General features: G+C 44.7%; 1 protein-coding gene across 1 annotated transcript in view; it reads left to right on the forward strand.

Annotated features, from left to right (window-relative positions):
* The window catches only part of PDLIM4 (PDZ and LIM domain 4), a 349,721-nt gene that overhangs the window by 200,456 nt on the left and 127,888 nt on the right, over positions 1 to 21,377 (forward strand). The gene's annotated exons all lie outside the window — the stretch shown is intronic.

The following is a 21,377-nucleotide window of genomic DNA, read 5'->3' on the forward strand; positions in this document are numbered from 1 at the left end:
AAAGCAGCAGCATTCCCAGCTATGTGAAGGAGTTACACACTGTAGTACAGCAAAACAGAAGTCAATTTTAAATTGAGACTACACAAATGAACAAGAAGAAATAATCAATAAAAACAATAAAAAAAAATATGTTCAACGGTATCGACAGCTATCAATCATGCTCTATATGGAGACACCAACATTCAGAAATGTGTGGTCTATCCCAGAGGTCCCCAACCGCCGGTCCGCGGACCGGGACCGGGCCGTTGGGGTTTTTCAGCCGGTCCGCGGCGCCGCAGCTCTTCCCCTGTTCAGCGGTCACGTGGGACCGCTGATTAGAGAAATGAATAGGCTGCTCCACCTCCCATAGGGGCGGAGCCGCCTATTCATTTCTCTAATGAAGCGGTGCCGGTGACCGCTGATAGAGGAAGAGGCTGCGGCACCGAAGAGCAGCTGTCCGGGGGAAGGAGCGGGACGCCGGGAGCAGGTAAGTATGTCATATTCACCTGTCCTGGTTCCACACGCCGGGCGCCGCTGTCTCCATCTTCCCGGCGTCTCTCTCTCCTCACTGACTGTGCAGGCAGAGGGCGCGATGACGCATATAGTGTGCGCGCTGCCCTCTGCCTGATCAGTCAGTGCAGGGAGACGCCGGGAAGATGGCGCCGAGGAGCTGCAAGAGAGGTGAGTATGTGTTTTATTATTTTTATTGCAGCAGCAGCAGCACAGCTATGGGGCAATAATAAACAGTGCAGAGCACTATATGGCACAGCTATGGGGCAATTATGAACGGTGCAGAGCACTGTATGGCACAGCTATGGGGCAATAATGGTGCAGAGCACTATATGGCACAGCTATGGGGCAATAATGGTGCAGAGCACTATATGGCACAGCTATGGGGCAATAATGGTGCAGAGCACTGTATGGCACAGCTATGGGGCAATAATGGTGCAGAGCACTATATGGCACAGCTATGGGGCAATTATGAACGGTGCAGAGCACTGTATGGCACAGCTATGGGGCAATAATGGTGCAGAGCACTGTATGGCACAGCTATGGGGCAATTATGAACGGTGCAGAGCACTATATGGCACAGCTATGGGGCAATTATGAACGGTGCAGAGCACTGTATGGCACAGCTATGGGGCAATAATGGTGCAGAGCACTATATGGCACAGCTATGGGGCAATAATGGTGCAGAGCACCAGGGAAACAAGCATGGTGCTCCCACTCATTCTGAACCTATGGTAAGTTGAATCACATTCTCATTATAAATGTCATAATTATATGATAAGTATGCACTAAGCTCCATCCCTCCATAACCCCACCCCCATATGACCAAAGCCCCGCCCCTGCCCCACCCCCACCGGGCCATGGAAAACTGGTCTGGCTTAATGCCGGTGTTCTGAAAATTGTCGGCATGTCGTAGATAGTAGGGATGGGTGAGGCTACGGAGTCACGTGCCGCAAACTGACCAATCACGGCCAAGCAACAGCTGAAGATGCAGGGTGGAGAGAAGAGGAGCTCTGGGCGGCAACATGCCTGAAAATTTCAGGGACGGGCGTGATTATGGCACCTGGGGGCCTGGTTAAAACCACAATAGTGAGGGAGGGGGCGTGACAAAGGGAGGGGGGCGTTACTATGCTCAGAAATTTCAGGGCGTCAAAATAAAAATAAACCATTGTAAGTATATAATATTATGCGGTCATGTGCCCTCTTGTGAATACACTTAAAAACAGATAAAAATATTAGAAGGCTGGCACAAAAATGGGCATCAAAGTGGGCACTGAGGTATGGTATTAAAGGTGTTAAATGGCTTTGTGCCACTGATCTGACACCTGACTTGCATACCTTGTGATGCCACACATCAAGTTCCTGTCAATCCAGCCTGGCACAAATGGGTTCTGGGCATCAGAACTGGCATCAAAGTGGGCAGAGAACCAATTTTCACACATGCGAATAAGTAACAGCTATTTTTAAGGGGTTAAATGCCTTTGTGCTACTTATTAAACACCTGATTTACATACCTACTGATGCCCCACATGAAATCCATGTCACTCCAGCCTGGCACAAATGTGTTCTGGGCATCAAAACTGGCATCAAATGGGGCAAATCGCCCATTTTCACTGATTTGAATAAGTAACAGCTATTTTTAAGGGGTTAAATGCCTTTGTGCCACTGATCTAACACCTGATTTACATACCTACTGATGCCCCACATGAAATCCATGTCACTCCAGCCTGGCACAAATGGGTTCTGGGCATCAAAACTGGCATCAAATGGGGCAAATCGCCCATTTTCACAGATTTGAATAAGTAACAGCTATTTTTAAGGGGTTAAATAGCTTTGTGCCACTGATCTAACACCTGATTTACATACCTACTGATGCCCCACATGAAATACATGTCACTCCAGCCTGGCACAAATGGGTTCTGGGCATCAGAACTGGCATCAAAATGGTCAAATCGCCCATTTTCACAGATTTGAATAAGTAACAGCTATTTTTGAGAGGTTAAATGCCTTTGTGCCACTGATTTAACACCTGATTAACATACCTAATGATGCCCCACATGAAATCCATGTCACTCCAGCCTGGCACAAATGGGTTCTGGGCATCAGAACTGGCATCAAATGGGGCAAACAGCCCATTTTCACAGATTTGAATAAGTAACTGATGTTTTTAAGGGGTTAAATGCCTTTGGGCCACTGATCTGACACTTAAAATACACAGACAGTGATGCCCTGCATCAAACCCAGGTCCCTTCAGCCTGGCCCAAATGGGTTCTGGGCACCAGAACTGGCATCAAAGTGGGCAAACAGCCAATTTTCGCAGATTTGAATAAGTAACTGATGTTTTTAAGGGGTTAAATGCCTTTGGGCCACTGATCTGACACTTAAAATACACAGACAGTGATGCCCTGCATCAAACCCAGGTCTCTCCAGCCTGGCCCAAATGGGTTCTGGGCACCAGAACTGGCATCAAAGTGGGCAAACAGCCCATTTTCACAGATTTGAATAAGTAAGTGGTGTTTTTAAGGGGTTAAATTCCTTTGTGCCACTGATACCAGAGTGCATACATATAGAACAGGGAGCCCCACAATAAAACCAGGTCTCTTCAGCCTGGCCCTAATTAGTTCTGGGCATCAGAACTGTCATCAAACTGGGCAAACAGCCAATTTTAACAGATTTGAATAGGGACCTGCTGTTTTTAAGGGGTTAAATGGCTTTGGGCCACTGATCTGACACTTAAAATACACAAATAGCGATGCCCTGCATCAAACCCAGGTCCCTCCAGCCTAGCCCAAATGGGTTCTGGGCACCAGAATTAGCATCAAAGTGGGCAAATATAGTGGGTTGGTGTCGGGAATGCCTTGGTTACAGCATCAAAACCCTGTTGTTAACTGGGTTACTGAGGAAATTGTTCAATGGTCCTTATCTAAGTCCTTGAAGTGTGTATCTGTGTTGTCTGTCGGTCTGGAAGCTATTCCGGAGTATCTGAAGGTCTTTGAAGACGTGTTCTCTGAAAGCGAGGCTGAGGTTCTACCGCCACATCCATCTTTTAATTGTGCCATCAATTTAATCTGTCTTGTCCTGAGCGGCTGGCCATGAAGGAGTATATTGCCGAGAGTCTTCGTAAGGGGCATATCCGCCCTTATGTTTCTCCTATGGCAGCTGGCTTTTTCTTTGTAAAGAAAAAAGATGGTGGTTTGAGTCCTTGCCTCGACTTTCGGGAACTCAACAAAATCACTGTGAGAAACACTTACCCACTTCCTCTCATTCCTGACTTGTGTAACCAGTTGTCTGGGGCCAAATGATTTTCAAAGTTGGATTTGTGGGGAGCCTATAATTGGATAAGTGTTTGAGAGGGAGACGAGTGGAAGACGGCGTTTCTCACGTGAGAAGTTCTTTTTGAGAATCTTTTTACGTCCTTCGGGCTAACAAACACCCCTGGCCATTTTTCAAAATTTTATTAATATTGTGTTTGCTGATCTGATCGGTCACTTTGCGATTATTTACCTTGACGACATCTTGGTTTACTCCCCTGACAGTGAAACCCATTTTCACTATTTGCGTACTGTCCTTCATAGACTCAGGGAAAAACTACTTTTTTCAAAATTTGAAATGTTAATTTTTTGTACAGGAGTTATCATTTTTGGGTTTGATTGTTTCCAATGAGGGGTTTCACATGGATCCCAAGAAGGTGCAGGCTATTAGTGATTGGGTTCAGCCCCGTGACTTGAAGGGTTTGCAACTAGTGATGAGCGAGTATACTCGTTACTTGGGTTTTCCCGAGCACACTCGGGTGGTCTCCAAGTATTTATGTCTGATCAGAGATTTAGTTTTCCTTGCCGCAGCTGCATGATTTACAGCTACTAGACAGCTTGATTACATGTGGGGATTCCCTGGCAAACAGGCAACCCCCACATGTACTCAGGCTGGCTAGCAGCCATACATTATGCAGCTGCATCAACAAAAACTAAATCTCTGAGCAGTCACAAATACTCGGGAGACCACCCGAGCGTGCTCGGGAAAGCCCGAGCAACGAGTATACTCGCTCATCACTATTTGCAACGCTTCTTGGGGTTTGCAAACTACTATCGAAAGTTCATCAAGTGTTTTTTGCAGGTAGTTAATAGTGATGAGCGAATATACTTGTTGCTCGGGAAATCTCCGAGTATTTGTGACTGCTCAGAGATTTAGTTTTTGTTGACGCAGCTGCATGATTTATGGCAATTATGGCACTTAGCCTCTCTCTTCCCACTGCCCTGTAGCGGTGGCAATGGGGTAATAGTTGGGTGGTTGATGTGACCTTTGAATTGTAAGGTCACATCAAGCCCGGCTTAGTAATGGAGAGGTGTCAATAAGACAGCTATCCATTACTAATCCTATAGATCTCCTGTAATGAATAAAAAAAAAAAAAAACAACAATATACCTGTCCGTTGTTCTGTCCCACGCAGTAATCCATATCTGGGGAAAATACAGTTTGCAACCAGGACTGTACTAAGATGCTACCAGCCCAGCTGCAAACTACTGGGGAATGAGGAGATGCTGCCAGCGCAGCCTCAGTGACTAGCGGTGAAGTCACTGCGTCTACCCTCCCTGCTTGCCTGACCCGCGCTGAACTCTGGAGCGTGGGAAAATGCCAGTTCATTTTCCCACGCTGCAGAGTTCATTGCAGTTCAAGCCGGAAGGGAGGGCAGACTATGTGACATCAGCACTAGTCTCTGTAGCTGCACTGGCAGCATCTCCTCATTCCCCAGTAGTTTGCAGCCATGGCGGTTGCATTTCAGCACCGCTCCTAGTTGCAAACTGTATTTTCCCCAGATATTGATTACTGCGTGGGACAGAACGACTGACAGGTATGGTATATTGTTGGGTTTTTGTTTTTGTTTTTTTTTTAATTACAGGAGAACAAGGGCGTTGTATGTATTAGCTGGATAATAAGGATGAAAAACTGTGTTTAGTGTTTTATTTCATTAAAAGACTTTATCCTGGCTGCGTCTTTATTGAACCTGTAACAACTATAGGATTAGCAATGGATAGGTGTCTTCTTGACACTTCTCCATTACTAAGCCGGGCTTGATGTGACCTTACAATATAAAGGTCACATCAACCCCCAAACTATTACCCCATATACCACCGATACAGGGCAGCGGGAAGAGAGAGGCTAAGTGCTGAAATTGGTGAATCTTAAAAATGTGACATTTCTGGGGAGGCTGAGAGCTAGTGTTTGTAGCCATGAGGGGTCAATATCCATGGCCCCTTCCTAGGCTATGAATATCAGCCCGCAGCTGTCTGCATAGCTTTTTCTGGAATTTAATTATAAGGGTACCCCATGTCATTTTTGGGGGCTACCCTATTTTAATAGCCAGTAAACACTAAAAATACAGCTGTGGGCTCATATTCATAGCCTGGGGAGATCCATGGGTATTAACCCCTTCTTAGGCTATAAACATTGGCCTCCAGTCGCTGGCTTTCCCTCTCTGGATTGGAAAATTATGCGGGAGCCCGCAACATTTTTTCCCCCCAAAATAATCTTTTATTAATTACATACATGTCCTCTAATTTGCACACACACTATACTAATTGTATTGATCACTGACATATACAGTACATATCTAACTATTCTGCATCTACTTAGTGTATGTAAACCATGTCTTCTATCCTGTCGGCTCCAGCAGTGATTTTAGAGAGGCTGACAAATGAATTACCGGCTATTCTTCTATGTATCTCTCTCTGCAATATAAAGACTATATATATACAGTGTATATATATATATATATATATATATATAACCATATGCAAGAAGAAAGAGAAGGCACTCACCGATCTAAATTTCCCAACTTTATTTCATCTTAATGTTAAAAAAATTCCATGGCCGGGGGAGTGAGGAGCGGAGTTCTTGTGAGCAGGGATAGACGACGGCCGTTTGTGCTTGCGCTTCCACGGGTCAGTATTTTGTTAACATGAAGATGAAATAAAGTTGGGAATTTTAGATCGGTGAGTGCCTTCTCTTTCTTCTTGCATATGGTCATGGATTTTCGTGTATTTTCAGAAGAGCACCTATGATCTTGATGCATGGCTGATGCTAGGACTATTATTCATTAATACCTGAACCCGAAATTTTTGGATAACCTCGTTTCACAGACAGTGCCGTTCGTTTTTGGTCTTCTTGGCGTTATATATATATATATATACACACACCCACTAGCTATTGAACCTGTTCTACGCCCGGGTGGCGAGCATTTGTATTGGTATATGGTCTCCATCCTGGTATGCGCCTCTTCCATCCTGCCCCCTAATCTTGTCATGTGCTGCTACCATCTTGCACCCCCATCCTGTCATACGCTGCTCCCATCCTGCGCCCCCTTCCTGTCATGTGCAGCCCCATCCTGTGCCCTCATCCTGTTTTGTGCGCCTCCATCTTGTCATGTGCTACTCTTTTCCTGTGCCCTCATCCTGTCATGTGCTGCTCCCATCCTGCGCCCCCATCCTGTCATGTGCTGCTTTCATCCTGCGCCCCATCCTGTCATGTGCTGCTCCCATTCTGCGCCCCCATTCTGTAATGTGCTGCTCCCATCCTGCGCCCCCATTCTGTCATGTGCTGCAACCATTCTGCGCCCCCATTCTGTCATGTGCTGCTCCCATCCTGTGCCCCCATTCTGTCATGTGCTGCTCCCATCCTGCGCCCCATTCTGTAATGTGCTGCACCCATTCTGCGCCCCCATTCTGTCATGTGCTGCTCCCATCGTTGATGGCCCCCATAAGATGCTCCATAGCATAATATGCCCCGTATGCTGATGCTGCGATTTCAAAAAAAAAAATGACAGACTCACCTCTCGTCGCTGGGCGCCGAGTGCCTAAGCAGGCGGGAACACCAGCGCACTATGGGGGTCAGGTGCTGGAGTCGCCGCTGGCTAAGGCCCCCGGTGTAACAGCGTGTCCCTCCCCCGGCCTGTGTCCCTGGACTGCTATGTAATCAGGCTTGAGTCAACAACCAGAAGGGGGAGCTTTCCCTCATGGAGGGATGGATCCCAGGACACAGAACAATAGACTCATGTGTTGGCTGATTCAATTGTGTGGTGACTTGCGAAGGGCTGGGATCGTATGCTGAGGCGAGATCCTGGTGCCCGTGTGTGGAGGATTAAAAGCTGCCACGTGGAATGGTGTTGTGTCCCTCATCTGCTGGATCCAGTAAACCCATCCCAGGATTATTTTTCTTTTGCCTGGCTTCGGATTGCCAGGTGGCGCCCCCGGATCTGCTCCCTTTGTGTGGACTCATTGTAGACTAATTACGGACGCTGCAGAATTACTTTGATTTGTGTTGTCCCAGTTCCCTGTTCCGATAAATTTTATTGGATTGATTACTGGCGTGGTGTCTCTTCCTGCTCTGTCGCATGCCCCGTCACACCCGGCACTTGCGATATTCACCTGTCTCTGTTCCACCGCCGCGCGCCACTCTGTCATCCGTGTCCTCTGGCTGTGACTGTTGAGGCAGGGGGCGCGCACTGACCACGTCATCGCGCCCTATGACCTGAACGTCACAGCCAGAGGATGCGGAAGACCCGGCGGTGGAACGGGGACAGGTGAATATAGCATGGCTCACCCTCCCCCTTCATACTCACCCTCCTGGTGTGTCTCTGCTTCTCCGTTGGAGATAGCGGTATGCGTTCAGTGCTTACTCATACCGCGATCTCCTGGGCCACAATCCTCCTCCCCGGATGCGTCACACTGTGGGATCCAGACTGTGCAGACGCGTCGCGCTTGCGCAGTCTATAAAGGCTTTGGACAGAGTGACGCTATCAGCGTTATAATATATATATATATATATATATATATATATATATATATATATATACAGTATATATATACTGTATATATGTATACACACACACACACCACACATTTATTCTATGTGTATATCTCTATTCTATCGTAATCTAACCTGTCACTCTGATTAAAATGTACGTGGCTGATCATTTGCCGGCTTTTAATCTATCTTTCTAGAATATATACGGTATATACATTTTGAAGAATATTACGTTTTAAAACTATGTGTAAATGATTAATAACATTTCTGTATGTAAAATCTCATGTTAAAATCGCACTGCAGTCGGATGTAGATCGGGTGTTAGGTGTGAGAAGTCAGATTGTACTCGCACAAAAAACGCCTGACACTCACATGACACTTGCATTGCACTCGTCAGACTTTCCTGCAATAAATAGGACCAATTTTTAAATCGCTAGTGTGTCTCCAGCCTGTGTATGTCATAGTGGTGTGAGATCAGTGGCCAAGGTCATTTAACCCCTTAAAATTCAGTTACTTATTCAAATCATTAAAATCAATGCCAACTTTGATGCCAATTCTCACGGCCAGAACCCATTTGGGAAAAGCTAAAATGACATGAATTTCATGCAGGGCATCAAAATGCATGTAATAATGGTGTCAGATCAGTGGCCCAAAGTCATTTAATCTCTTAAAAAATCACTTACTTATTCAAATATGTGAAAATGGGCTGTTTGCCCACTTTGATGCCAGTTCTGATGCCCAGTACCCATTTGGGCCAGGCTGAAGGGACCTGGGTTTGATGCAGGGCATCACTGTCTGTGTATTTTAAGTGTCAGATCAGTGGCCCAAAGTCATTTAACCCCTTGAAAACACCAGTTGCTTATTCAAATCTGTGAAAATGGGCTGTTTGCCGACTTTGATGCCAATTCTGGTGCCCAAAACCCATTTGGGCCAGGCTGAAGGGACCTGGGTTTGATGCAGGGCATCACTTTCTGTGTATTTTAAGTGTCAGATCAGTGGCCCAAAGGCAATTAACCCCTTAAAAACATCAGTTACTTATTCAAATCTGTGAAAATGGGCGATTTGCCCACTTTGATGCCAGTTTTGATGCCCCGAACCGATTTGTGCCAGGCTGCAGTGACTTGGATTTCATGTGGGGCATCAGTAGTTATGTAAATCAGGTGTTAGATCAGTGGCACAAAGCTATTTAACCCCTTAAAAATAGCTGTTACTTATTCAAATCTGTGAAAATGGGCGATTTGCCCCCTTTGATGCCAGTTTTGATGCCCAGAACCCATTTGTGCCAGGCTGAAGTGATTTGACTTTGATGTGGGGCATCACTAGGTATGTAAATCAGGTGTTAGATTAGTGGCACAAAGGCATTTAACCCCTTAAAAATAGCTGTTACTTATTCAAATCAGTGAAAATGGGCGATTTGCCCCATTTGATGCCAGTTTTGATGCCCAGAACACATTTGTGCCAGGCTGGAGTGACATGGATTTCATGTGGGGCATCATTAGGTATGTTAATCAGGTGTTAAATCAGTGGCACAAAGGCATTTAACCTCTCAAAAATAGCTGTTACTTATTCAAATCTGTGAAAATGGGCGATTTGACCATTTTGATGCCAGTTCTGATGCCCAGAACCCATTTGTGCCAGGCTGGAGTGACATGTATTTCATGTGGGGCATCAGTAGGTATGTAAATCAGGTGTTAGATCAGTGGCACAAAGCTATTTAACCTTTTAAAAATAGCTGTTACTTATTCAAATCTGTGAAAATGGGTGATTTGCCCAATTTGATGCCAGTTTTGATGCCCCGAACCGATTTGTGCCAGGCTGCAGTAACTTGGATTTCATGTGGGGCATCAGTAGGTATGTAAATCAGGTGTTAGATCAGTGGCACAAAGCTATTTAACCCCTTAAAAATAGCTGTTACTTATTCAAATCTGTGAAAATGGGCTATTTGCCCCCTTTGATGCCAGTTCTGATGCCCAGAACCCATTTTTGCCAGGCTGGATTGACTTGGATTTCATGTGGGGCATCAGTAGGTATGTAAATCAGGTGTTAGATCAGTGGCACAAAGGCATTTAACCCCTTAAAAATAGCTGTTACTTATTCAAATCAGTGAAAATGGGCGATTTGCCCCATTTGATGCCAGTTTTGATGCCCAGAACACATTTGTGCCAGGCTGGAGTGACATGGATTTCATGTGGGGCATCAGTAGGTATGTAAATCAGGTGTTAGATCAGTGGCACAAAGGCATTTAACCCCTTAAAAATAGCTATTACTTATTCAAATCAGTGAAAATGGGCGATTTGCCCCATTTGATGCCAGTTTTGATGCCCAGAACCCATTTGTGCCAGGCTGGAGTGACATGGATTTCATGTGGGGCATCAGTAGGTATGTAAATCAGGTGTATAATAAGTAGCACAAAGGCATTTAACCCCTTAAAAATAGCTGTTACTTATTCGCATGTGTGAAAATTGGTTCTCTGCCCACTTTGATGCCAGTTCTGATGCCCAGAACCCATTTATGCCAGGCTGGATTGACAGGAACTTGATGTGTGGCATCACAAGGTATGCAAGTCAGGTGTCAGATCAGTGGCACAAAGCCATTTAACCCCTTAAAAACATCAGTTACTTATTCAAATCTGTGAAAATGGGCTGTTTGCCCCATTTGATGCCAGTTCTGATGCCCAGAACCCATTTGTGCCAGGCTGGATTGACAGGAACTTGATGTGTGGCATCACAAGGTATGCAAGTCAGGTGTCAGATCAGTGGCACAAAGCCATTTAACACCTTTAATACCATACCTCAGTGCCCACTTTGATGCCCATTTTTGTGCCAGCCTTCTAATATTTTTATCTGTTTTTAAGTGTATTCACAAGAGGGCACATGACCGCATAATATTATATACTTACAATGGTTTATTTTTATTGAAAAACCTGAAAAAAAACAGAAAATAAAAAATAGCCGAATAAGAAACTGAACGAATAAGAAACCAACTTCAGCATCGTCCCTCTGGTGAAATTTCTGGGCATGGATACACTCCCCTTCTCGGCATGTAGTCACTCCCCGCTGCTTTAATCACCCCCCTTTGCAGAAATGAAGACGCCCTGAAATTTCTGAGCATAGTAACGCCCCCCTCCCTTTGTCACGCCCCCTCCCTCACTATTGTGGTTTTAACCAGGCCCCCAGGTGCCATAATCACGCCCGTCCCTGAAATTTTCAGGCATGTTGCCGCCCAGAGCCCCGCCCAGAGCTCCTCTTCTCTCCACCCTGCATCTTCAGCTGTTGCTTGGCCGTGATTGGTCAGTTTGCGGCACGTGACTCCGTAGCCTCGCCCATCCCTACTATCTACGACATGCCGACAATTTTCAGAACACCGGTCCCTGGTGCAAAAAAGGTTGGGGACCTCTGGTCTATCCTATGGCTACATCAAAATGTTGGTCAGTTTGTTAGAGCTATGCAAAATGTAAGTAAAGCTAGATACATGCAGGGCTCTTTTTCTTTATACATTTTATATCTTTAAACCACATTCACATGTTCAGTATTTGGGGAGTTTTTTACCTCAGTATTTGTAAGCCAAAACCAGGAGTGGGCAAATAAATAAGGCCTTCGGACTGAGCACTCCGCCTCTTAGCCGCAGGTGTTTTAATCGCAACAGCAACAGGTCCATTACCCCTCCACAGAGAGAGAGAATTTTAGTCTACCCATTCAGATGAAGATGTTTATTCTCAGCGAGGAAAGGAAAGTTTAGGACCTGGTATAAGAGAGATGCCCTAATGTGGCTACCAGGTACACATAAATTGGCCAACTTATGCGCTAAACGCTCTCATTTTTTTCATATTTCTAGTGCAGTAATGCAGTTCAATTTTCATGTTTCATGTTTGCATGTTTTAGCGCCGCAGTGTGCTGCCTTATTTATTTGACTATACACGAGTTGGTGACTCTAGGTTCAGCACCTGTTCACACTTAGTCTATGTTTGGATGTGACGGTCAGTTTTTTTAAATTTGTAAAACCAGGAGTGGGTGATAAATACAGAAGTGGTGACGGGGTTCTATTATACTTTTCCTCTGATTGTTCCACTCCTGGTTTTGGCCAAACACTGAACGTGGCCTTAGGATCCAATTCTAGTGTTCTCATGCCAGTACTAAGTCTAGGGGGTCTTTCAGACGTCAGTAATTTTCTCACAACACAAAATTGGTTTGCGTTTCATCAGTGTTTCTGATCAGAGTTTGGTAAATGTGTGGGGATTTCCCATCAGAGTATGGTGAGAGTTTCTTCATTTTTTCTTGGATGTAAAAAGAAAACAAAAACAGCTGATGTAGGCTTCTCAGGCTTCTATAAAACATTCCAGATGGCATCAGAGTGCTGTCCAGTATTTTTAATCCATAGACTTGCATTGGCAAGTTTTTTCCCAACTCTCGGATCACTATCGGACATGTGTCTGTGATTTTTTACTGACCACCTCGTCCGTGAAAAACACCGGTAGCACTCGTACAGTGTGAGAAAAGCTGGTGACTGAATGAGCCCTAACGCCTCTTTCACATCAGCTTATTAGTCATTCATATTTCACCCATTTAACAAGGATTGAAATACGCTTCTAATGTAAACTGATAGAGCTATTATTTTTTATCTGTTTTCAAAACAACTTGTGCTATTTTGATCTATGCTTAAAATTAGGTGGCATCAGTTTTTGATGTCTTACATCTATACTTGAATTTATTGCTGTTTTTTTCTTTTTTTGGGCATGCATACTATTTCATTATATGTAAGTATTGTATATCTGTATTATAGACTTAGTGAATACGCTCGGATGACAGGGGCCTTCGGCTATGTGCACACAATGCGGATTTTGCTGCGGATCCGCAGCTGCGTGTCCTCAGCAGTTTCCCATGAGTTTACAGTACAATGTAAACCTATGGGAAACAGAAAACGCTGTGCCCATGCTGTGGAAAAAAAACTTGCGGAAACGCAGCAGTTTACATTCCGCAGCATGTCAATTCTTTGTGCGGAATCCGCAGCGGTTGTACACCTGCTCCATAATAGAAAACCGCAGGTGTAAAACCACAGTGGAATCCGCACAAAAACCGCGGCAAATCCGCAATAAATCCGCAGGAAAAACGCGGTGTTTTTGCCCTGCGGATTTATCAAATCTGCTGCAGAAAAATCCGCAGAGGATCATTCTACGTGTGCACATACCCTAACAGTGAATGTTACCTTAGGCTAGTATCAGATTGCATGGCATACATAGAGTTCTAGGCTGATTTTCTGATAAATCTGTGGGAAGATTATTAGTAAGGATGGCTGAGATCTGGCACCTTTATGTAAGAGTGTAACAGAGATAAAATACAGTATTTATGGGGGGGGGGGTTGCTATTAGATTTGCATAATTGAAGAAATGCTTCTGTACTAGACAAGATTGTTGTTTTTTCTGGAGAAGCTTCTATAAGATTGATCTGCTGCCGAGGCTCCTCGCATTTCATGCTCCAGGAATCTTGTACTATGGTAATCTCCAGTCCAGCTGATGTTGGGCCAGGGAATGTACAATGAGATGCTGTGTCTGCCCACATAGTCAGCTGCACATATCTGAGGACCAGTGTAAGATTGTCATCCATGGCTAACAGGACTGGTAAATAGCAGAGCTTCATGGTGTTACAGACGTTAAATATTATTTCCCATCTAGCCCTTCATACACACAGAATACCACATACAGCGCTGTTTACTTTCCAGCCATTCATCATCTAGATTTGCCAAAGACTGACAGCCCTTATGGACTGAAGTAGACTGAATTTTATTACTGTCTACTGTGAAATCTATATTGTATCATTCATCCAGGTTAGCTTTGTCTTTTGACAAGTGCTGATATATATTATTAACACCATTGATGGGCATCTAATGGAGAAAACAGGTCACAGGCAAATATTAGCACCACCTTCGTAGTATACAGAGAGCGTGGGGCTGATTGTACTCAGTCGTGGTTAGAAAAACACATAGGGAGTAGTCCAATAACATGGGAAAAAAAAGATATTAAGTAACTACATTATCCTCGTGATTAAGAACAGGAGGACTTTGCGTCATAATGCTATTTAAAAATGTATGTATATGTGTAAATGATTTAAACAGTATAACAAATTTCAAGGTTTGATTAATGACATGACCATCGGATAAAGTGACATTAGAGATTGAGCAAGAAGTACCGGTACTGTTTTTTTAAGAGCATCCTAAAAATGCTTATCAGATCACAGGAACTACAAGTGTATCCTACTAATGTAAGAATGCACAATATTAATATAAAGATATTAAGAGAATAATGTCAGTTCTAAGTATTTTATTCCCAAGCAGCAATGCATATAAGGTAAAAGGCATGAACTAAGAAATATGTTGTACAAGCGGAAACGTGTTAGGTAGGATATAATTTCTAAGGGTATCATGCCAGTAATTTGGATAACTTTACTCATTTTGTGTCTGCCAAATTCTCGCCTGTCATAGGCCACGATACGCATCTCCATAGCCATTTACGTGAAATGTAAATTAGGCTGGAGGCAGGCAAGAATTTGGCAGGCACATAATGGGTAAAGCTATCCAAGTTATTGGCATACCCTTATAAATTACAGTGGCTTCTCAAAGTATTCACCCCTTGGCATTTTTCATGTTTTTCTACCTCACGACCTGGTATCTCACTTATTTTTTCCAGGGTTTGCAGTTCATGTGAGGAACATGTCTACAACTGTGAACATTTGGTTTTATTTTTAATGTGCCAAAAACAAAAAATAGGACAAAATAACTTAAAACTTCAGTGTGCTTTAGTATTCACCCCCCTAAAGTCAGTACTTTGTGGAGCCTCCTTTTGTGGCCCTTACAGCTGCGAGTCACTTTGGATAAGTCTCTTGGATGAGCTTTCCACATCTTGCCACTGGGATTTTTGCCCATTTCTTAAGACAAAACTGCTCTAGCTCCTTCAAGTCAGACCACAGATTCTCAATTGGATTAACCCCTTCCCGACCCATGACGCCACGTAGGCGTCATGGAAGTCGGTGCCAATCCGACCCATGACGCCTATGTGGCGTCATGGAATGATCGCGTTCCTGCAGATCGGGTGAAAGGGTTAACTCCAATTTCACCCGATCTGCAGGGACAGGGGGAGTGGTACTTCAGCCCAGGGGGGGTGGCTTCACCCCCCTGTGGCTACGATCGCTCTGATTGGCTGTTGAAAGTGAAACAGCCAATCAGAGCGATTTGTAATATTTCACAATGAAAACTGGTGAAATATTACAATCCAGCCATGGCCGATGCTGTAATATCATCGGCCATGGCTGGAAACCCTGATCTGTCCCCCCCACCACCACCGATCTCCTCCCTGGTCCTCCGTTCAGTCCCGTACTCCCCTCCTTCTGCCTGTCCGCTACCCCATCCTCCTGTCCGCTCCCCCCGTGCTCCGATCCCACCCCCCGTGCTCCGATCATCCCCCCGTGCTCCGATCCCCCCCCCCATACTTACCGAGCCTCCCGGTGTCCGTCCGCCTTCTCCACGGGCGCCGCCATCTTCCAAAATGGCGGGCGCATGCGCAGTGCGCCGCCGAATCTGCCGGCCGGCAGATTCGTTCCAGCTACATTTTGATCACTGTGATAAAACCTATCACAGTGATCAAAGTAAAAAAAATAGTAAATGAACCCCCCCCCTCTTTATCACCCCCATAGGTAGGGGCAATAATAAAATAATATTTTTTTTTTCCACTAGGGTTAGAACTAGGGTTAGGGGTAGGGTTAGGGGTAGGGGTAGGGTTAGAACTAGGGTTAGCTTTAGAATTAGGCTATGTGCACATGGTGCGGATTTGGCTGCAGATCCGCAACGGATGCCGCTGCGGATTCGTAGCAGTGTTCCATCAGGTTTACAGTACCATGTAAACTTATGGAAAGCCAAATCCGCTGTGCCCATGGTGCGGAAAATACAGCGCGGAAATGCTGCGTTGTATTTTCCGCAGCATGTCAATTCTTTGTGCGGATTTCGCAGCGTTTTACACCTGTTCCTCAATAGGAATCCGCAGGTGAAATCCGCATAAAAAACACTGGAAATCCGCGGTAAATCTGCAGGTAAAACGCAGTGCCTTTTACCTGTGGATTTTTAAAAAATGGTGCGGAAAAATCTCACACAAATCCGCAACGTGGGCACATAGCCTTAGGGTTGGAATTAGAGTTAGGGTTGGAATTAGGGCTAGGGTTGGAAATAGGGTTAAGAATAGGCTTGTGGTTAGGGTTATGGTAAGGGTTAGGGGTGTGTTGGGGTTAAGGTTGTGGTTAGGGTTGGGTTAGGGTTAGGGTTGGGATTAGGGTTAGGGTTGGGATTAGGGTTAGGGTTGTGGTTAGGGGTGTGTTGGGATTAGGGTTTTGATTAGGGTTATGGCTAGAGTTGGGATTAGGGTTAGGGGTGTGTTGGGGTTAGTGTTGGAGTTAAAATTGAGGGGTTTCCACTGTTTAGGCACATCAGGGGTCTCCAAACGCAACATGGCGCCACCATTGATTCCAGCCAATCTTGCGTTCAAAAAGTCAAATGGTGCTCCCTCCCTTCCGAGCCCCGACGTGCGCCCAAACAGTGGTTTACCCCCACATATGGGGTACCAGCATACTCAGGACAAACTGGGCAACAATTATTGGGGTCCAATTTCTCCTGTTACCCTTGCGAAAATAAAAAATTGCTTGCTAAAACATAATTTTAGAGGAATGAAAAATTATTTTTTATTTTTACAGCTCTGCGTTATAAACTTCTGTGAAGCACTTGGGGGTTCAAAGTGCTCACCACACATCTAGATAAGTTTCTTGGGGGGTCTAGTTTCCAAAATGGGGTCACTTGTGGGGGGTTTCTACTGTTTAGGCACATCAGGGGCTCTGCAAATGCAACGTGACACCCGCAGACCACTCCATCAAAATCTGCATTGCAAAACGTCACTGCTTCCCTTCCGAGCCCCGACGTGTGCCCAAACAGTGGTTTACCCCCCACATATGCGGTACCAGCGTACTCAGGACAAACTGGACAACAACTATCGGGGTCCAATTTCTCCTGTTACTCTTGAAAAAATAAAAAATTGCTTGCTAAAACATAATTTTTGAGGAATGAAAAATTTATTTTTATTTTCACGGCTCTGCGTTGTAAACTTCTATGAAGCACTTTTGGGTTCTAAGTGCTCACTACACATCTAGATAAGTTCCTTGGGGGGTCTAGTTTCCAAAATGGGGTCACTTGTGGGTGGTTTCTACTGCTTAGGCACATCAGGGGCTCTGCAAATGGAATGTGATGCCCGCAGACCACTCCATCAAAGTCTGCATTTCAAAACGTCACTACTTCCCTTCCGAGCCCCGACTTGTGCCCAAACAGTGGTTTACCCCCACATATGGGGTATCAGTGTACTTAGGACAAACTGGGCAACAACTATTGGGGTCCAATTTCTCCTGTTACCCTTGTGAAAATAAAAAATTGCTTGCTAAAACATAATTTTTGAGGAAAGAAAAATTATTTTTTATTTTTACAGCTCTGCGTTATAAACTTCTGTGAAGCACTTGGGGGTTCAAAGTGCTCACCACACATCTAGATAAGTTTCTTGGGGGGTCTAGTTTCCAAAATGGGGTCACTTGTGGGGGGTTTCTACTGTTTAGGCACATCAGGGGCTCTGCAAATGCAACGTGACACCCGCAGACCACTCCATCAAAATCTGCATTGCAAAACGTCACTGCTTCCCTTCCGAGCCCCGACGTGTGCCCAAACAGTGGTTTACCCCCCACATATGCGGTACCAGCGTACTCAGGACAAACTGGACAACAACTATCGGGGTCCAATTTCTCCTGTTACTCTTGAAAAAATAAAAAATTGCTTGCTAAAACATAATTTTTGAGGAATGAAAAATTTATTTTTATTTTCACGGCTCTGCGTTGTAAACTTCTATGAAGCACTTTTGGGTTCTAAGTGCTCACTACACATCTAGATAAGTTCCTTGGGGGGTCTAGTTTCCAAAATGGGGTCACTTGTGGGTGGTTTCTACTGCTTAGGCACATCAGGGGCTCTGCAAATGGAATGTGATGCCCGCAGACCACTCCATCAAAGTCTGCATTTCAAAACGTCACTACTTCCCTTCCGAGCCCCGACTTGTGCCCAAACAGTGGTTTACCCCCACATATGGGGTATCAGTGTACTTAGGACAAACTGGGCAACAACTATTGGGGTCCAATTTCTCCTGTTACCCTTGTGAAAATAAAAAATTGCTTGCTAAAACATAATTTTTGAGGAAAGAAAAATGATTTTTTATTTTCACGGCTCTGCGTTGTAAACTTCTGTGAAGCACTTGGGGGTTCAAAGTGCTCACCACATATCTAGATAAGTTCCTTGGGGGGGTCTAGTTTCCAAAATGAGGTCACTTGTGGGGGGTTTCTACTGTTTAGGCACATCAGGGGCTCTGCAAACGTAACATGATGCCCGCAGACCATTCCATCAAAGTCTGCATTCCAAAACGTCACTACTTCCCTTCCGAGCCCCGGCATGTGCCCAAACAGTGGTTTCCCCCCACATATGGGGTATCAGTGTACTCAGGAGAAACTGGACAACAACATTTGGGGTCCAATTTCTCCTGTTACCCTTGGGAAAATAAAAAATTCCGGGCTAAAAATCATTTTTGAGGAAAGAAAAATATTTTTTTATTTTCACGGCTCTGCGTTATAAACTTCTGTAATGCACCTTGGGGTTTGTAAAGTGCTCACTATGCATCTAGATAAGTTCCTTGGGGGGTCTAGTTTCCAAAATGGGGTCACTTGTGGGAGTTTCTACTGTTTAGGCACATCAGGGGCTCTGCAAACGCAACGTGACGCCCGCAGAGCATTCCATCAAAGTCTGCATTTCAAAACATCACTACTTCCCTTCCGAACCCCGACGTGTGCCCAAACAGTGGATTACCCCCACATATGGGGTATCAGCATACTCAGGAGAAACTGGACAACAACATTTGGGGTCCAATTTCTCCTGTTACCCTTGGGAAAATAAAAAATTCCGGGCTAAAAATCATTTTTGAGGAAAGAAAAATATTTTTTTATTTTCACGGCTCTGCGTTATAAACTTCTGTGAAGCAACTGGGGGTTTAAAGTGCTCACTATGCATCTACATAAGTTCCTTGGGGGGTCTAGTTTCCAAAATGGGGTCATTTGTAGGGGAGCTCCAATGTTTAGGCACACAGGGGCTCTCCAAACGCGACATGGTGTCAGCTAACGATTGGAGCTAATTTTCCATTCAAAAAGTCAAATGGCGCGCCTTCCCTTCCGAGCCTTGCCGTGCACCCAAACAGTGGTTTACCCTCACATATGAGGTATCAGCGTACTCAGGAGAAATTGCCCAACAAATTTTATGATCCATTTTATCCTGTTGCCCATGTGAAAATGAAAAAATTGAGGCTAAAAGAAATTTTGTGTGAAAAAAAAGTACTTTTTCATTTTTACGGATCAATTTGTGAAGCACCTGAGGGTTTAAAGTGCTCACTATGCTTCTAGATAAGTTCCTTGGGGGGTCTAGTTTCCAAAATGGGCTCACTTGTGAGGGAGCTCCAATGTTTAGGCACACAGGGTCTCTCCAAACGCGACATGGTGTCCGCTAACGATGGAGATAATTTTTCATTCAAAAAGTCAAATGGCGCTCCTTCCCCTCCGAGCCTTACCATGTGCCCAAACAGTGGTTTACCCCCACATGTGAGGTATCGGTGTACTCAGGAGAAATTGCCCAACAAATTTTAGGATCCATTTTATCCTGTTGCCCATGTGAAAATGAGAAAATTGAGGCTAAAATAATTTTTTTGTGAAAAAAAAGTACTTTTTCATTTTTACGGATCAATTTGTGAAGCACCTGGAGGTTTAAAGTGCTCACTATGCTTCTAGATAAGTTCCTTGGGGGGTCTAGTTTCCAAAATGGGGTCACTTGTGGGGAAGCTCCAATGTTTAGGCACACGGGGGCTCTCCAAACGCGACATGGTGTCCGCTAAAGATTGGAGCCAATTTTTCATTCAAAAAGTCAAATGGTGCTCCTTCCCTTCCGAGCCCTGCCGTGCGCCCAAACAGTGGTTTACCCCCACATATGAAGTATCAGCGTACTCAGGACAAATTGGACAACAACGTTTGTGGTCCAGTTTCTCCTTTTACCCTTGGGAAAATAAAAAAATTGTTGCTAAAAGATAATTTTTGTGACTAAAAAGTTAAATGTTCATTTTTTCCTTCCATGTTGCTTCTGCTGCTGTGAAACACCTGAAGGGTTAATAAACTTCTTGAATGTGGTTTTGAGTACCTTGAGGGGTGCAGTTTTTAGAATGGTGTCACTTTTATAGAACCCTCAAACTGACTTCAAATGTGAGGTGGTCCCTAAAAAAATGGTTTTGTAAATTTTGTTGTAAAAATGAGAAATCACTGGTCAAATTTTAACCCTTATAACTTCCTAGCAAAAAAAATTTTTGTTTCCAAAATTGTGCTGAGCGGAGGACTCCGCGTCTATTCACGGCACACAATACCTTTTTTCTGCATAAGTGGATCTTATCTCTTACCCGTTTGCAACTCAGACGCCGCTCTCTCTGTGTGCCCAGAGACACTGTTTTGTCTCCCCCCGCAATTCCACACATAGTACATAACTGATGAACGTCCGGTGTGTTGGACCGAAACGTTTTTTTGGGTACTACATTAAAAATTCACAAAGAGCATAAGTTGAGTGCAAGGTTTTTCTTTATATATACTGTAAGGTGTGGGAACCTACCTTTGCACCACCACCAGTAGTGCACACGTTTCTACCATTTATGTCCTTAGGATAGGTCACCAATATCTGATCAGTGGGGGATGCAACATCCCTGTGCTGTCCAGAACTACTCAGTTATGGAGCTGCACAGCTCTGACACATGTATAGTGGCCACAGCTGGGTGCTGCATATCCGTCCCATATTTGAATCAATAGAGGGTGGATGTGTAGTATCTGGCCGAGGTCACTTTTCCATTGTGCTGTGCAGCTCTACAACTTAATCGTTCCATCCGCCACCAGTGCTGGGAACTGCTGATCATAGGAATGCCGGGTGTCGCACCACCACCAATCAGACATTGAT

Source organism: Ranitomeya variabilis, chromosome 5 (genome assembly GCF_051348905.1).
Source record: "Ranitomeya variabilis isolate aRanVar5 chromosome 5, aRanVar5.hap1, whole genome shotgun sequence".
NCBI classification, from domain to species: Eukaryota; Metazoa; Chordata; class Amphibia; order Anura; family Dendrobatidae; genus Ranitomeya; species Ranitomeya variabilis.